This window comes from Nyctereutes procyonoides, unplaced genomic scaffold (genome assembly GCF_905146905.1).
Source record: "Nyctereutes procyonoides isolate TBG_1078 unplaced genomic scaffold, NYPRO_anot_genome, whole genome shotgun sequence".
Classification (NCBI taxonomy): Eukaryota; Metazoa; Chordata; class Mammalia; order Carnivora; family Canidae; genus Nyctereutes; species Nyctereutes procyonoides.
The window spans coordinates 12,674,068-12,692,893 of record NW_026575042.1 but is presented as its reverse complement, the minus strand read 5'-3'; the positions used below and the strand labels follow the sequence as shown (position 1 = coordinate 12,692,893).

Here is an 18,826-nt window from a genome sequence, read left to right as displayed (position 1 = left end):
CTATCAAGTTTTATTTATTGATTGATTGATTTAATTGAGAGTGCACATGGGAGGAGAGGGCAGAGGGAGAGAATCTTAAGCAGGCCCCAGGCCTAGCACAGAGCCCAACATGGAACTTGATCTCATGACCCTGAGATCATGACCTGAGCCAAAATCAAGAGTCAGATGCTTTATCGACTGAACCACCCAGGTGCCACTGTCAAGTTTCTTTGAATCTGTGCATTCCTCTCCATCCTTTTTCCTATACCTTATTTATTGAATAAACAGTCATTCATTCCTATGTTCATTCCCACTGAGTAGATGTATCTGAGTGCATCCCTATGGTGTCATTATTAACAAGTGCTCCAGTCCTCTATATTTCCTGCAAATTGGCAATTAAATTTAGAGGTTCATCAGATTCAGATTTGTTTGTTGCAAAACCACATCGTAGACGGCGAGGTGTATTTCCATCAGGAGATACCTGATCTCTTGTTATCTCTATTTTCGTGGTGTTAAGATTGATCAGTGGGCTTAGATGTTGTCAATTTGTTTCCTCCATTTTAAGGTGGCCACCTTGCTTTTTTAGTTATTTTTCACCTTCCTGTTTTACTTTAACAGTATATATTAGAAGTCATCACATAGGGTTCTATAACACATAATTACTCATTTGCTTCTTTCCTTACTCAATGTCTGTCCCATAATTGCCAATTCAGGCAGGGGACACGTTCAGAGTCTGTTCCAGAACTCTCTCTACCCCTTCAATTCTTATGACGACCTAAGGTTTTCCGGTTCCATTTTAATGATTAACTTTGCATTGACTTCGAAAGTTTGTACCTGTTTGTTGTTCTTTATAATGATACTTCAACACTACGTTCATAGTTCCTATTTGGTGCAAATCTCTGCTCTTCCCTTCATGTCTGACATTTCTTACTAAGCCTCCTTCTGTTGCCTTCTTCCTTTAGGAAGATATGAAGTACAGATTACTGAGATAATAAATATTCACATCACACAGGCCATCTACCCCTGAACAGATGTCCAGTTGAAGTCAATATCAATCTCTGTTCCCTGGGGCCAAGGAAAAGGGTGAAGAAAAATAAAAGCCAGGTACTGCAGGAAGAGCCCCCCTGACTGGGAGGAAGAGGGAAGCTGATGAAATGGTGGTTTCTATAGTTTCTCATTTATACACAGCAAGAGACACTTTCTAGAAAATTGAGTGAAGGAAGAGGTTTTGATAACCCAAGAGTGTTATGATACAGGGCCTACAGATTGTTCACTGTAATAGAATGTTCCATGGACCCCGTGAGGATTTTGTGTTTTGCACTTAATACACGTAGAGCATGTAATTTGTGCCTGGCACTGTGCTCATCACTTTTCCAATATTACCTCAGATGAGATAACCCTTTAAATGAGGTACTGTTGGCCATTCCCACTTTCCAGGTGGGAAGACAGAGGCTCTGGTAGGGTATGTAGCTTTCCCAGGTCACACAGCTAGTAAAATCCCCACTGCTGGAGGACATCTTGAGTAAGTCACCTAACCTCTTTATCCCCCAGTGTCCACATCTGTGAAATGGAGATGTTGGTTTCACCTGGTCCCCAAGCTACTGTGAGGATCCTATATGAGGTATCAGAGCTCTGAGGAAATGTTAGTTATTATTCTATCACCTCCTCTCGGTGCCTAGTGAGATCTTTAATCCTTTCTCCAGAAATCAATGGCATCTGTTCATATTTATTAGTCCTATTTTCTACAAAGTCTCTATCCTCTTTTCCCCTTTGCATGTCCTCTTCTTATTTCTAGGAGTCTGTGCTGGTCGTTTTGATGGGAAAGTTAGATTGGCATACGTCAGTGTCAGAATGTGGAGAGATGTCACACACCCTCGTTCAGGGTATGTAGGGCTTTTATTTTGCACTTAGCTATCCAGTGTAGAGCATGTGATATGTGCCAGGCTCATATTCTTGACCTGAGAGAGGTGTCAATGTGATGAAGAAAGAACATAGGTTTGGCTCTTGCTTCTGTTACCCGTCAGCTGAGTAACCCTGAGTAAATCATATCTCTTTTCTTGGTCTCAAATTTCTCTCCTGTGCAGGAAAGTGTTCAAGATCCCCTGTTGTTCTAGTTATGTGTATGGACGTGTGTGCTGGGCCAGAATGTGAATCACTGGGCAAATTCAGAAACACCTGGGCATTGGTGTGGATGCGCTGTGAGTGTTGGGGCAGTGTGGATGCGCTGTGAGTGTTGGGGCAGTTTCTGGAAGATTTTTCTATTGTTATCAACAAAATTCCAGGGCAGAAAAAAGGTCAAGAGTTCTGACGAAATGCTGTGGAAATGCCAGAAGGTCTTTAGGAACCGTAGTAAGGGCTGGGGCCTCTGGATTTTTTTCCCATCCCCTAACCTCCCACTCTGGGAGGCTTGACAGCATCATTGCACCATCTCCTTGCAGATGTCTTTTTTGAGGGGAGGTTTTCGGTAACGGCTTTGCTGAGGTATAATTCGCGTACCATATCATTTAAGGTGTACAGCTGAGTGGTTTTTAGTGTATTCACATACTATGTGCCACCATTACCACCATCAATATCAGAACTTTTAGAAGAGCTCTGTTTCAACAACTGCAGAGAGCCATGTTTCTATCATCACAGTGTGCTAGAGAACAGCTACCCAACCCCTCCCCCCACCAACCCCCACAATGCCCTTGTGCTATCCCTTTGTGGTCAGTCCCTCTCCCCACATTGTAACCCCTCTGCCTTTCCATGTAAATTTTGCAATCAGCTCATAAATATGTACCTGTAAAGTCTGCTGGGATTTGGTTGGGATTTCACTGAATCCGTTTATCAATCTGGAGAGAATTGGCCTGTTAGTGATGTTGCATCTCCCAGCTCCTAAATAAACTCCATTTATATAGGACTTCTCTGATTTCTTTTATCATTATTATAATTTCAGCAGGCTCTGAAGTTAGATTTATATAAAATAAATATTTCTTTTTTCTTTTTTTGGTGCTACTGTAAATAGTCCAAGTAGTCCTGTGTGCTTCTGATGTTTAATTTCAGTTGTTCATTGCTAACGTATACAAACACATTTGAGTTTTGTATATTGATCTTGCAACCTATGACATTGCTAAGCTCATGTATTAGTTCTTGGATCTTTTTATGGAGATTCTAAGGGATTTTCTACACCGGTTAACCCTACTGTTTGTAAATAAAGAAGTTTTATTTCTTCCTTTTCATTCTATATGTCTTTCATTTCATTTTCTTACCTTAGTGCAGCTTCCAGAAGTATGAAGAATAGGAGGGGTGAGAGATGACAGCCTTTCCTTGTTTCCTATCTTGGGGGAAAAGCATGCAGTCTCTCACCACAAAGTCTGAGTCTGACGTTAGCTGTAGATTTTTGCATATGTGCCCTTTATTGGGTTAAGGAAGCTCCCTGCTATCATAGTTTGCTGGAGGTTTTTATCACGGATAGATATTGAATTTTGTCATATACTTTGTTGGCATTAATTGATACATTTGGTTTTTCTTCTTTGGTCTATTAATATGATGTATACATTGATTTTCAGATGTTGAACCAGCTATACCTTCCTGGAATAAAGTTTAGTCAGTTGTTGTGCATTTATATATTTTTATATATTGTTGGATTTGATATGTTAATATTTTGTTGAGGGTTTTTGGTAGCCTCAAAAGTAGTTTATCTATAAGCTTACAAATGATTCAACCCACTTTCAGTTCTTTGAGACATTCACATAATAGTCTGTGGGCTACTCAGAATTCTTGTCTCTCTTTCCTCTTCCTGTGACTGCTGCTCTTTTTGGCTCTACCTATTTCTCACTTCTACCCACATGTTAAAAAATAAAAGACAAGCATGAAATTATCAACTCAATTCAGAAACAGAATTTAGGAAGAAGCATTTGAGTCCAGTAACTAGATTCCAGTTGATACGCCTCACCTTACTAAGACACTAAATGCCCTGCTGCCATGACTGTCCTTGGAAAGCCATGTGTTTGTATTGGATTTATTCATTAGCAGGTGCATCAGGGGGGCTCTGTTTAGGGCACGCCCATTTTGCTTCCTTCAAAGGCTTCCAGGCTGGGCAAAAGCAGGGCCTCTTCATGTAGAGTGAAAGGCTCCCTTTGTCATGTTGCCAGGCTGCTTTTGTGGCAGCAGAGAGGATTCATGGTGACCCTGCAGGTCCAGTAAAGGGAAATGCAGGGAGTGGCTGGGTTCCAGCCTTACTAGGTTATTTTTAATAAGTGAAGGCCAAGCAGGGTGGAGAACTCTCTGAAGGGAGCGCTTTGTTTTCACTTGGCACTCGGATGACTCAGATGTGAGAGAGCAAAGGAGAATGCAGACATCCGAGAAGGGCCTATTTGACACCTGCCTTCTGAAATGACTTCCCTGAACCTGGGGACACTGGTCTCAGTAATCGTGATCACTGAATAATCAAAGGATCTGGGGACAGGGCACCCAGAGGAGGGAGGCGGAAAGGGCAAGATGTCCACACACCCCTTACTCTGGCCTGTTGGAAGGGGGCAGTTCATCACGGGCAGCTTTGTGCTCTCTAGGAGCAGAGGCAGACAGAGGGCAGGTGGGAGAGGTTCTCTCTGGGGGGCTGCTCTCCAGAACCAGGTCAGAGAGCACAAGAGGGGACAGCTAATGGCCTGCAGAAGGGGTGAGGCCTGGCAGATTTGTCTTTAATCTGTGATTTCGTATGTGGAAGTAGCAGATGTAATTGCCAGCTCATTTTGAGCACTTTGTCAGCACTCTGAGGAATCTGAGGCAGCTGCCTCCCTACTGAGCTGGCCAGGGGAGTTTCCTGTTGGAACTCAGCAGCTGCATAGGCCTGGTGGTTGGAGGGGGTCTGCATGCAGTCTGGATCCTCGGGGGGCCACCTGCTGCACTCCTGTCCCACCCATCCCCTCTGGCTGGTGCTCTGAGACTAATCCTCATCAGCTTTCTCAGACTGACAGCCTCCTCCTAACTGACCCGAGTCTCTTCCCCCCATCTCCAGTCCACCTGTTACTGGATTAACTGAGTTGTCCAAAAATACAGTTCCACGTGTGGTTCTTTGCTCAGTAACCTTCACTCGCTCCCCATTGTCCATAAATCTACTTTCTCAGCCTGGAATCAGATGCCCTGTCCTCCTTGCCAGCTTCATTCCCATCTCGCCCCTTTACACATGCGGGGTTTGCCCCAAATGGACAACTCACCTCATCCCGAATATGCCCTATGCTTTTGCACTCCCAGACCTTCCTTTATCATGCTCCCTCTGCCAGAGTCCCCGTTTTCTCTTCTCTGTATGTTCAAATCCTGCCTCCTACAGAGTCCTCACAAGGGCCATGTCTGCTCCTCACAAAGGACATGCCTCACCTTCTTCTTTTCCAAGACCCTTCCTCACAAATTGTACCTCCCAAATGGCATTTATCCATTTTCTTTTAAGGTATTTGTGTCTGGGTCTGAAGCTCCTTACTCTTTAGGACACGGCCTGTGTCTAAGCTGTCTTTATATTGTGCTCATCTCCAGGGGACAACACACTGCAGTTAGGAGAATCACTGTTTAGGAACTACTCTATGCTGAGAGCTTCTCAAACATCCCACTTACTCTTACCAACAACCCCTGAAAGGACTTTTACTACCTGACACTTGTTGAGTGTTTACTGGAGATGTTCCAGGCTGTTCTACATGTTTAGCCCAGATTGGCTCGTTTTAATCCTTATATCAACTCTGCATTGTAGATTTTATTATCCCCCTTTTAAAGATGAGGAAACTGAGTACCAGAGTGGTTGACTGGCCCACCAATGATTGTGTTTGCTGAGTGACTGTTGGACCTGTAGACATTGCTAGCCATGCTTTAGCACTCCCACTTGGCTGTACTTACTCTGATCAGGCACCAGCCTTTGGCCAACACTCAAGACTTTCATCTCCACTCCTCACTGGGTACCATACAACGATCATATATTCTTAACAACTGTGGTTTTCCATCAGTGACACATGCTTACAATCCCTTAATGGTTCTTGTATACTTGCCGTGTCATATTTTATCCCAGACTAATTTCTTCTTCCCCGGGCTGGCACTTTTTTGGCATTACACTGCCTGGGTTTTTAATCAAGGCCTCCCACACCCACATTCTCAAATTGGACAGGCACTTACTTCTGGCACCAGGCCCAGGGCAGGGGCGAGATGCCAGGCCTCCTGCTGGGACTGGCCTCACAGCTTCTCCAAATATTTACTTCCCCAGGATAGGTGCCAAAGGATGGAGCAGCAGCATGACTAGTTCCCCTGCATCACGGTTTCCATAGGACTGTGTTCAGCAAAGTGGAAACCAAAGTAGCCTTGTAACCCTCGTGCTGAGCACCAGGCTGGTGATATGGTTGGTCCTTAATAAATAATCACTGAATTAGTAACTTTATTCTTCTTTCCATTTTATTTTATTTTTCAAGACGTATTTATTTTAGAGAGAGAAAGAGAGCGTGTGAGCACAAGCAGGGAGCGGGTGGCAGAGAGATAGGGAGAAAGAAACCAAAGCAGACTTCGTGCCGAATGGGGAGCCCAACTCAGGGCTCCATCCCAGGACCCTGAGATCATGACCTGAGCTGCAATCAAGAGTCGGACACTTAACCGACTGAGCTACCCAGGTACCCCCTCGTCTTTCCATTTTAAAAACTAGGGTTGCCTAACTGGGAAGGCAGGGCAGTTCTGCAAACACACTGATGAGTTAGCATTTGCTGTCTGACAAATAGTCATAAACCTTTGTGGCATGTAGCAGTAAGTGTTTCTTGCTCACATGACTGAGGTCGCCTGGCATGGGCCCTGCTAATCATGAACTAGGCTTGCTTCCAAGTCTGGGGCTTGGCTACTGTCATCTGATGGGGGCTGGGTTCAGCACTGGTCACTGAAGTAACTCAACACTGTCCATATGTCCCCCACCCTCTGGACCCCTCGGGCTGGTCGCATGAGGAAAGAAAAGAGGTGGGAAGATGGCATAATCACAGAGCACATATTGGGCAGTATGAACTCATCAAACCCGAAGCCTACGTGTGCAGCAGCACATGGAGTGCGCATAGACAAATTTGGCAGTCGGATCTCGTTTCCAAATGAAGCCTTACTGGGAAGCATCAGTAAATGCTTCCTACAGGCTGGGCTGCTCAGGGGAAGCAGAGTGGGCGGGTCTTTGGCCTCCTACTTCTCCCTCCTGGGTTCATGGCTACAGAGGAAGCCCCAAACCAAAAGCTCTCAGTAGTGTTGCACGGCATGACTCTCAGACAGGACAGCTGCCTTTCAACCGAGCCCAGCCCCAGGTCATCTCTGCCGAGGGGACATCTTAAAGCTAGTATCGCAGGTGCGGGTCACAGATGTCATCTGCCTCTCACCTGGGCCCGTCACTACTGCCCTCTGGACAGATCTCAACTTCCCCGCGTGAAGAATCAAAACACGAAACCCAGAGCGATTCATGTGCTACTTTCAAAACAGACCAAGCAGAGCCTCTTCTGTTTCAGTCCCTGCTCCAACTACCGTGGTTGCCTATCAAGTTACCCCCAGAGTATGGGGTATAAAACAACCACTTCTCTGGGATTCTGTGGGCCAGGAATCTGGCAGGGCTCGGGGGAGAGGGCTTGATTGACTTCGCTCCATAATGACGGGGCCTCCGCTGGGAAGACTGAAGGCAGGGGCTGGAGGGGTCAGATGTCTCACTTTCTCACACATCACAGTTAACACTGGCAGGTGACCAGGGTCCTTAGCTGGAGCTGTTGGCCGGACACCCACACACGGCCTTTCCAGGAGTCTGAGCCTCCCCATAACATGGTAGCAGGGCTCCAGTGGGGAGCGTCCTACGACGGAGAGCCAGAAGGAAGTTGTATTGGGATCTGTGACCTGGCCTCGGGAGACATGCAGTGTGTTTTTCCACCACATTCTGGGTGGCTGGCAAGGCTGCCAAGTTCGGGGATGGTGAAATAGATTCTGCTTCTTGGTGAGGAACAGCAAGGTTCTGGAAGAGTCTGTGAGACTGAAAGTGTTTCTGTGGCCATTTAAGGGAAACACAGTCGGTGACAGTGCACAGATAGAGCGTTGGGTGCTCTTTTTACACCTCATTACTGAGCCCAAGGGAATCAGAATATCTGGCTGCAGAGAGCTGGGTTAGAGCCTTTCGTGCCTGTCATCCCTCACCCCCCAGGCCACTGAGCCCTGGGGAGAGCTTTACAAGTTAGGGCTTTGCTGATGAATTCATCTGCTCAGTCTAGCAGCTTGGGAAAAACACAAAAGAGGCAGGAAGCAGCGTACTGTGATTAAGAAGCACATTCTGGAACCAGATGGAAAAACCTGAATCCCACCTCTGTGCATACCGGTCTACGACCTGGGGCAGATGCCTCTTCTGTGCCTCAGTTTCCTCATCTGTGGAATGGGGGCAATAATAGAACTTACCCCCATGCTTAATGAAATTCATTCATGGAAATAATTATCATTATCAGTATTATTTCAGTAACTTCTAAAAACTGCTCAGGTCCAGCAAGGGCTGTAAGCCTTATCCCTGCCCTCTTCTAGTCCTGGAGAAGATTCTTTAGCAGTCACACTCTTATTTTGTTAATCACCTCATCAGGGACCCTCTGAGAAACACTAGCTCCTTCTACCAATAAGGCCATGGCTACACACAGGGGTCTTATCCATCTGATTTTATCCAGTTTTCTAGGTCTTACAATCTTTTTTTTAAAAAAAGCATTTAATAGATTTCCTATGTTTTCCCATTTCTGATTTAATATGTTGTGTCGCCTTGGTTCTAAGATCCTATTGACTGGAAGATCCACCCCTGATTTCAGAACCTGGGGGCAGCAGGAGGTAAAGAGCACTAATTTCTTGTGAATTACATTGCAATCTCAGCAGCATCAGTGTGTGTGTGTGTGTGTGTGTGTTGGGTTTACATATTATAATTAAGGAAACACATTATGGTCATTAGAATTTAGAAATATAGGAAAACACAAATGGGAAAATTAGAACCTCTTATGATTAGGTTGAGTGTATAGATTAGCAAGACACTTGTGAGAGCTAGGAGGACACCAGCTGGCCAGCTGGCCTGGAGCATAAATTGGGATTATCCTGAACAAACTAGAGCATCCACACCCCTCACCTAAAACCCTGAGTGACAGTGAGCACTAACCACATGTGAGGGACTTGGCTTCCATTTATTCTCTTGGCATACATGCAAGTGTATTTCCACATCATGACCTTTTTCACTCTGGGACCTTTTTTGTATTTATTACTATGTTGGGAACATCTTTCCAGGTTATTAAAGCAAGAATGCTTAACGTATGTTTGCCAGAATTATGAAAGTAATACATTTCAATACAGATATTTTTAAAAATATGAAGAAAACACACAGGGAGTAAAAATCATCCATAATGCCATCACACCAAAATATTCACAGTTAGCATTTTATCAGTGGTAGTATCCTTTAAATATGTTTTCTATAGTTTTATTTGTGTACTTGGTGTTGGGAAGAATTACAGCTCTGTGCCTGATTTTTTTTCTTAGCTGGTTGGCCATTTTCATTAGTGGGTACAGAGTATTTTATCATGGGATAAACCACAATTTAACCAGTATGCTGTTGAGTATTTGCATTTGAAAATTTTTTCCCACTTTTATAACACTTTGTGTTATAAATAAATAAATCTTGGCTTATATCTGTGAGTGGCTTTTTGTTTTGTTTTGTTTTCTTAAAGATTTTATTTATTTACTCATGAGAGACACACAGAGAGAGGCAGAGACATGGGCAGAAGGAGAAGCAGGCTCCCTGCAGGATCAACCTCGATGTGAGACTTGATCCCAGGACTCTGGAATTATGACCTGAGCTGAAGGCAGTTGTTCAACCACTGAGCCAGCCAGGTGCCCCTCGGTTTTTGTTTTTTGTTTTTTGTTTTTGTTTTTGTTTTGTTTTTTAAATCTGTGAGTGTTTTAGTAGGATAATTTACTAGAGATGATGCTGTTGCATCAAAGGATATGCATTTTTTTTAAGTATTCGATAGTTTGGTGTTAAGTCCAGAGGTACCTGTGTTAACTGATTTTTATCCTCACAGTGTCTTCATGAGGTATGCTATCCGATGAGGAACTGAGGTGTGGAGAAAGAAGTGAGGCCACATAGAAAGTAGCACCAGCCATTGAGCTGAGGCAGTTAATTGTACCAAAGTCAGGCTACCTGTCAGAAATAAAATGGGATTCACATAGAATGGAATCAATGGCTGGAGCATCCACTCTCTTCTCGAATCTGTGAAAGGTCACCAGCTCTCTGGACCATAAGAACAGCCATTCCTAGAAGCCTGATACTTAATCCAAGGAGGAACAAAGGTGTGGTTCAACTCAATAGGACAAGCACTTGGTGAGTGAGTTCTTTCACCCAGTGGTTCCTTTGTGAGATCCAGGGAGGCCCATACTCTGCCTGGATCTGCAAAGAAGTTTTATCTTGTGAAGGGTATGAGATCCGGAAGTAAAGATGGTGGATGGGATGGGAGTGAGGTGCTGGACGAGGGAGAGGCCTCTTCAGTCTGGGGCCTCGTGGACAGTATAGAATTGCATGATACGGAAACCACTAGCCAAATGCGACTATTTAAATTTAAATCAATTAAAAATAATTAAGAATTCAATTCCTCAGCCACATTTCTTTTTCTTTCTTTCTTTCTTTCTTTCTTTCTTTCTTTCTTTCTTTCTTCTTTCTTTCTTTCTTTCTTTCTCTTTCTTTCTTTCTTTCTTTCTTCCTTTCTTTTTTTTAAAGATTTATTTATTTATTCATGATAGACATAGAGAGAGAGAGAGAGGCAGAGACACAGGAGGAGGGAGAAGCAGGCTCCATGCCGGGAGCCCGACGCGGAACTCGATCCCTGGATTCCAGGATCGTGCCCTGGGCCAAAGGCAGGCGCTAAACTGCTGAGCCACCCAGGGATCCCCATCTTTTTTTTTTTTTTTAAGTTTTTAAAAATTTAGTTGAGACAGAAAGAACAGTAGGGAGGGGGAGAGGGAGACGGAGTGAGAGTCTCAGGCAGACTCCATACTGAGCGTGGAACCCACGCAGAGCTGGATCCCATGACCCTGAGATCATGGCGTGAACCGAAACCAAGAAGTTGGTTGCTTAACCCACTGCACCACCCAGGCACTTCTCACCAGCCACGTTTCCAGTGCTCCATGGCTACTCATGACCATTGCCTACTATGCTACTGAACAGCACAGGTAGAGAATGTTTTCATCATCACAGAAAATCCTGTTGGACATTGCTGGTCTAGAAGCCTGTATGTGGCATCACCTGACCCTGGATCCAACTGGCAGAAGCAGAGACTGCATTGTCAAGAGGACTTAAGGGAGATCTGGGGCCTGTGTGGTGGCCTGGTTCTGGGCGGTGACCGGTGAATAGGGGTGCTCCCTGTGGAGAGTGTGATCTGAGAGGGGCTCGGTCCTGGAGCATGTGGCCCAGACTAGAGAGAAAGATACCCACTTGTAGGCTGTGCCCTGAGCAGTGACGGATGCCCACCAGCTCTTCCTGAGGCCTGTTCTGAGAGGTGCTGAAGTGACTCCCCGTGTCCTTACAGCAAGCGCCATGACCTGAGTGGGTGGTTTACTAACTGTGGCCTTACGTCTGGCTGCCCTGGAGCACCTGCCCTGCCTTGAGTTTTCCCTTTATTTCCTTATCTCAGTCCTGACCAGGTAAAGGTGCCTCCTAGAGAAGAAGCAAGAATAAACAAACTGGAGTTCAGAGAACTGTCAATCGGGAAAAGGTTTAGGAGTCTGCTTAGCTTTTAGAGAGCAAGTGTCTAGAAGCCAAAGGTGTTGGTAAGATTCAAGCAGAGGAAAGGTTTAAAAAGAATCAAGCTGAGGTGTTACGGGGCAGCTACTTTGTTAGGGAAGGAATGAGTCTCCTCTTAGTGTCAGCTTTTTGCTTCTTTTTCTGCTCGCTAAGGATCTTTGGCTTTTAAAATCACACCATGGGGCAGCCCCGTTGGCACAGCGGTTTAGCGCCACCTGCAGCCCGGGGTGTGATCCTGGAGACCCGGGATCGAGTCCCACATCGGGCTCCCTGTATGGAGCCTGCTTCTCCCTCTGCCTGTGTCTCTGCCTCTCTCTCGCTCTCTCTGAATGAATAAATAAATAAATCTTTTAAAAAAATAAATAAATAAAATCACACCATGCATTTCCAGTCATCTCAAGGTCTTTCTTGGGTATGCCTTCCCCACCCCACTACCAAGTTGATCAAAGCAGCTTGGCTGTTTTTCCAGTTCTTTGTATTCTTGGCAGAAGGTGTGCTGTGTGCAGCCCACCTTGTACCAAAAACTGTGGAAAGCTGGAGGCTTTCCCCACCTGGGACCTACCTGGGACCCACCTGGGGCCTACCTAGTCCCCACCCAGGCCCTGTTCCAACCCAGTGTGCTTGCTTGCCTCAGGCACTCTATGCTCTGGTACTTGGGCTGGTGACATCTGTGGGTGCAGAACCTTATCACTTGGTCTGCCTATGGTTGGAATGTGAACTCTTAGACTTTTATTCAGTTCATCTGAAGGAACCAAAAACCGTTGTCTACTCTTGGATGAAGCCCCATGGCATCACGCTGCCAGAATTGCTCATAAACTGGAAATATTGTTTTATAGTTTTAAAGATAAAAATAACAACTCCCTAACTCCCCATTTGTGCCTTTATATAACAGCGATGACTGCACATTTCAATTCCTTCCCCCTCCCACCCTTCATTATTAGTTATTTCCCTGAGCTTATTGGACATCGTATTTTTAACTTTTTTAAAAAAAGATTTTATTTACTTATTCATGAGAGACACAGAGAGAGAGAGGCAGAGACATAGGCAGAGGGAGAAGCAGGCTCCCCACGTGGAGCCCGATGCAAGACTCCATCCCAGGATCCTGATGCCAGGATCCCCGGATCATGACCTGAGCTTTTTAACTCTTTATTGGGGAAAATTTCAAACATCTACAAAAGGAGAGAGAATAGCATTATGACTGCTCGAGGATGCCCTCAGCCCTCAGAAACAATCAGCAATTCATGGCCAGTCCTCCTGGGACTATATCCCTACCCATTCAATCCCCCCATATTAATTCTTAAACAGCTTTCATGAGGTGTAATGTACATACCATAAAAGCTTCTGGTTTTACAAGTGCAATTCAATGATTTTTTTAGAGAATAGACAGAGTTGTGCGGCCACTACCATAATCCAATTTTATGATATTTCCATCACCCTCAAAAGATCCCTTCTGCCCATTTGCTCCCATATTATTGTGAGGCAGACCTTCTATGATGCTTTAATTCCTCCATAAATACTTCCGTGTGTGTCTAAATTGCTGGGCATCCTATTTGCTTGTCGTGGTGGCATCTGCTCAGGCAGCTCCTCTTCTGCTTATGCCTAAAAGCAAAGCCCTACATTCAGTGCTGCCTTTCTGTAAGCCCTGGAGAGCCCAAGGGGAAGTGGTTACAGAAAAGAGGCCACACCCCTACTGCCAGCCATTTTTACCCTAGGAGTGCTGTGGGGAACCCAGCTTCACCCCGGGGTTATCTAAGATCTAAGTTCACCATCAAAGGCCTGTGCACTTGGGGGGCTGCCCCCGAGAATTAGACGTGGCCCCCACCTATGTGCCCAGAGGTCAGCTGTGTGCACACTGAGGAATACAGTGGATGGGGGCACCCTCAACTAGGATATGAACTTACTATAGGTCAGCTTGTCCCAAACCAAAGCATCGCTCTGGCATCATCTACACTGGAACCTGTGCGTGCATATTTTACACAGCTCCTAATGACCCCTTGCTTCTGGTTTTAACACCCCTACTCGTTTCAGGCTGCACAGGAGAAGAGTGAATGTCCTGGTCTCACCCCACAGGTAAAGGTGGGACCTCTTCAGAGTGATGCTTTTGCCTTCTCCTCCCCCATCCATCTCACTCCCCTCCCAGGCCTGGGTGAGTGGGAATGGGGCTCCCCCACAGTGTCTGGAACACAGAAAGATTGCAAATTGTACTCAGCCATTTGTTCATTTGAGTATCCACAAAATATCCATGGAGAACCGAGCTACCATTCAGAGTTCCTGGCCGTGGGGAAACAGGTGAATAGTGACTAAAACCCACATCATCATTGGGCTTACTCATGGGGTGACAGCCACACATAATAATAAGAAATAGGTAAAAATAAACTGCTTGCTAGACAATGCAAAGGCCTCTGAAGCAGGATAATTGAAAAGTAGCACCTACAAATGATAAAATCATTATCTTTTTAGAAAGCAGTATATAGGGGCACCTGGGTGGCTCAGTCAGTTAAGCATCTGCCATTGGCTCCGGTCATGAGGTCATGATCTCGGGGTCCTGGGATTGAGCCCCGCATCAGGCTTCCTGCTCAGCGGGGAGTCTGCTTCTCCCTTTCCCTCTGCTACCCGCCCTCCTGCTCTCTGTCTCAAATAAGATTTTTTTAAAAACCGACAAATCGGTATATATACAGTATGAGCCGATCTTTGAAAAGGAATACATTTGTGCTTTAAACATAATTATGTAGAAACACTTCAAAAGGCCAGGGGTGGCGGTTATCTCTGAGAAACAGGGTGATAGGTGATTTTTATTTTCTTATATAGTTGCATGAATTAATTTTCTATCATGAACAAGTGTTGATAATTTTGATCTAAGCAGGAGACCTGACTGAAACACCATTTCTAATGGGCCACTTCTGAGTTGGAGTCCCAGAGCCCTGTTTCCAGCAAGAGGGAAACTGAGGCAGAGCAGGACTTTCCTTCAGTCAGGCAGAGTCCCAGGCTTGCTTGCAGGGGGTCGGACAAAGGATTCTGCTGAAGACAGAGGCCAGGAGCTGGGACAAGGGCTGTGATGAGAACCAAACCTGTCCTGTAGGCAAAGTAGCACGGAGCAGCATGCCAGGGGCCCAGCTGGCTCCTCTGCCTGGCTGTGTGATATTGAGCAAGTTGCTTAACCGTACCTAAAAATATTCTTTTGCAGGGTGGTTTGTATTAATAACAATCTGGGAATGTGACGAATGCCCATCAGTAAAAGATTGTTTAAGGTAGTGGTTCTTGACCAGAGGCGGTTTTGCCCCCGTCCACCCCCTGGGACCGTTGCTAACATCTGGCGGCAGTTTTGGTTATCCTACCTAGGGAGCTGCTACTGACATCTCGTGGGTGGAGACCAGGATGCTGCTAACCATCCTACGGGACAGCCCCCACCAAAAAAACTACGCAGCCCCAAATGTCAGTAGTGCTGCAATTGAGAAACATTAGGTCAAATAAAATCAAAGCCAATTCAAAGAAAAGGGTAAATCTGTGCCATAAAAGATCTACAAGATGTGTCGTTAAAAACAAAAAAAAATGCTTTTTTACAGCTTCATATGTGATTTTTTTATAATACAAGAAAAGAAACTAGCAAATTTGAAAAACCGCTAAATAATCAGTTCTCCCCAGAGGCAACCAGTTTCTTATGTGTCCTTCCAGAAATAGTCCCAGCATGGACAAGCATATTCAGTTTTTAATAAGCTGCAGGTACTTTGCTGCATGGTTAGATTCAGAAACCAGTGCGTTAATTAGCGGGCTGCTCCAGACGTATCCCTGAGGATCCCTGACTTAATGTATTTTAGATTATTCCCCCTCCCTTGTGCTTTCGGTGGCATGTTTATTTTTGGATACAGAACAAAAGTGTGTGCTGGGGCTTAGAAGGGTGGGGAAGGAGCCTGTCCCAAAAGTCTGCTATTGGTGAGTGAGACGGGGACCCAGAGGAAGTAAGCCAGGTGAGAGTTCTCTTGTACGTGGGTGTTCATGAGGTCCCACAAGGGCTGTTCGGTGGTGATGAGCAGTGGAGGCTTTAACAGGGACGTGGGGGTAAATTTCCTCCCACCCCAGGGCAGAATTCAGCCGAAGTTAGAAGCATATCAAATTCCTCTTCCTGCCTGCCCACAACCAAGCAAAGTCACTTAAGCATCTACAAGCACACTTTGGAATCATGGACTCACCCCATCCTGACTTTTTGAACAAGCCTGGCTTTCTGGGCTTTTCCAGAAAAAGCCTCTTAGAGTTGGGTCTGAGACCTTTTGATGTTGGCTTTCATCAGCTACTTCTCTTTCTCTTACCTGTCTCCCTCACTGAAACATTATTCCAAGGTCAGGATAAGAAAAAAAAAAACCCACAAAAAACCACGAGATGGTGGGGTTGGGTGACCTGCCTGCATCCAGCCCGGGGTTCTTGAAACGTAAGGTATCTGGTGCCATCTTCAGCTAGACGCAGGCATGCTCAGCAGACCAGACGTGGCAGGACATGGGAAGATCAAGCCTGCTTGCGGGAATGTTCCAGGGCACAGACTGCAGGCAGCAGGTGATTTCTTCCCTGAGGGACACCCACCCAGGCTGAGAACCCGGCACCTGGCTGTAAAGACCAGGATGTTTCAGTTGCAGAGTTTTGGTGGGAGGTGGGGTAGATCTGTGTCTCTCAGGTGATGTCAGCCTGCTTCCTCTTCCTCTGTGAGATTTAAACCCACTGCTGCTTTCACAAAAACCATCCCTTCTCTCTGGTAAGAATTCTGATAGAATGAAGTCAGAAACAACACAGTTTGAGGGAGAAAGAGGGTGGCTTCAATCTGAGATGATTCCAGTGATTCTGAGCAGCGACACAGCTGGCGTGTGAGACCCTGGCTTTGCATGGAGGATGCTTACAACATTACTTTTAAATGCCTGGATGCTCGTGTTAGATATTTTATTTGCAACTTTCATAGCAGTTCTATAAATGTAAAAGAACAAATCTTTATGAGGGGAGCTAGAGGGCATCCCGAGAAACAAGTTAGTCCTTTGGATAGTATCACATTTAGTTCTTTAGAAACCTCTCAGCCTTCCTCACTCAGCCCTGAAATCAGAACTCCTGCGGTGTGTCTGAATTCTGCTGTTTTTGATTTGCTTTTCTGACCGGAAACAAGAAGAGATCTGAGGAGGCTGTGGTTGGGGCCTGGGAGAACCAATACCTCAGGGCCTTTTCTCCACGGTGGTCTTGCTTGCTCATCCTTTGGCTTCACCCTTCCAGCTGTCCCCAGAGTATTGATCTAGATGAGTCAGGGGTCTCCAGCATTTGTAGAGGTTACCTGCTGGCCTTAGAAGAGTTCTGAAAAGTTTGTTAATTAAATTTGTTTTGTTTTGTTTTAAGTGTGCTGCCTAAGATGCTGGCCATGTAAAGTAAGAATGAATGAATGATTGGACAAAAAGGAAGCTTTTAGTTGCATGCATTAGGATATACCATCTGTAGTCTAAATGAGAGTTTCCAAAAGTGGGATTCCTGGAAGAAGAGCACGTGATAGGCAGCCTTAGGCCAATTGAACAGAATTCGGGAAGTCTTATTTCACAAGAATGTTTTCCCAGAGAGGTCTAGATGGTTTGTGGTAGAACAGTAACATACTTCCTGCTGCAAGGTCCTCAGCCCTGGCAGCTCAGAGGGGAAGACCTGCAAGGGACCCTTTTATTCATTGGGGAACTCCCACAACCTCTGTGTCACCATGAGAAAGAGGTGACTCTGTCACAGATGAAGAATCGTACAAATTATTCTAATGTTTGTATTAAATTAGGCACAGATTTGCTTGTCCTCCTAGGTGTGGCATTGCATAATCCTGAATGGTCTGCATTGTAAGGCAGGTCTTGGTGCCCCAATGCGGAAGGGGTCCCCGCGAGGTGGGGAGACCCATAGACCTGAAGCCTGTCTGTGGGGACTCCGAATCAGCAAAGCCCTGGCAACCGTGCACTGTCCAGAGTGAAGCAAAGCTCCCCCTCGGAGCTTTAAAGCAACCTCAAGGCATGAATCATTCTATTACCAAGGCTGACTGGCTTGAGAGGAACTGAAAAAATGAAAATACTCACGTTGCTCATTAGCAAAGGGGAATATGCAAATGTCAAGGGTCCCTTTGTGTCAGAGTCACTCTGCCGCTTGGTTTTGGCAAGCAGAGCACTCCTCATGCCAACTTTCATCTTCATGCCAGGTTCTCTTCTAGCTCTTGTGCCTGTTCTGAAGAGTTTGAAGGACTGCTAGGAATGAAGGGCTTGAGAAATCAGAGCATTTTTCACACTGACCCCTTTTTTATTGTATCGTATTATATTTTACTCTATTTTATTTAATTTTAAGATTTTATTTATTCATAAGAGACACAAGCAGAGGGAGAAGCAGGCTCCTTTGTGGGGAGCCCAATGTGGGACTTGATCCCAGGACCCCAGGATCATGGCCTGAGCCAAAGGCAGATGCTCAACTGCTGAGCCATCCAGGTGCCCCTCACACTGACCTCTTTAACCAGTGTTAGATCCATTTTGTGGTTTAATGCTTGCTATGGACTCACATTCTCTGCAGCAGGTTTCTCCATGACAGCACAGTAATATAGGCCACATTTGAGACCAGATAGTTTGTTGTGGGGGCCATCCTGTGCTTTGTGAGGTGTTTAGTGGCACCCCTGACCTCTAACCACTGAATGTCCACAGCACCCTCCCATAGTGGTGATGACCCAACCAGACATAGCCAAGTGTCCCATAGGACACAAAACCTCTCTCTCTCTCTCTCTCTCTCTCTCTCTCTCTCTCTCTCTCACACACACACACACACACACACACACACACACACACACATACACACACACACATAGCCTTTGTTCACTGTTCTATAGGAAAGAAGCAGTAAAAAATCATCTTTGTCCTAAAATAGTTGTACTTTTAAAATAGATCCTAAGCTTTCACAGATATTTCACACCTGTGTGTTCGTGGTTTATTCCCTATGTGGAGCGAATAAGATTTTATTATTTTTGAGTGGCTTTCACAAAAACTCAGAATCTTCTCTCTCCTCTTCCAGTCTGCTCTCCCAAGGTATTCATATGTTGCTAATAATTTA

At 45.4% G+C, this 18,826-nt stretch overlaps 1 protein-coding gene across 6 annotated transcripts in view; it reads left to right on the top strand.

Moving 5' to 3' along the window:
- The window catches only part of CMTM7 (CKLF like MARVEL transmembrane domain containing 7), a 65,393-nt gene that overhangs the window by 20,101 nt on the left and 26,466 nt on the right, over window positions 1-18,826 (top strand). The window contains exon 1 of one of the 6 annotated variants that reach the window (XM_055320993.1): window positions 10,076-10,330. The exons of the other annotated variants lie outside the window; for them this stretch is intronic. The gene's annotated coding sequence lies outside the window, so the exon portion shown is untranslated. Of the gene's footprint in view, window positions 1-10,075; window positions 10,331-18,826 lie in introns of those variants that run through there. 6 annotated transcript variants of the gene reach the window in all.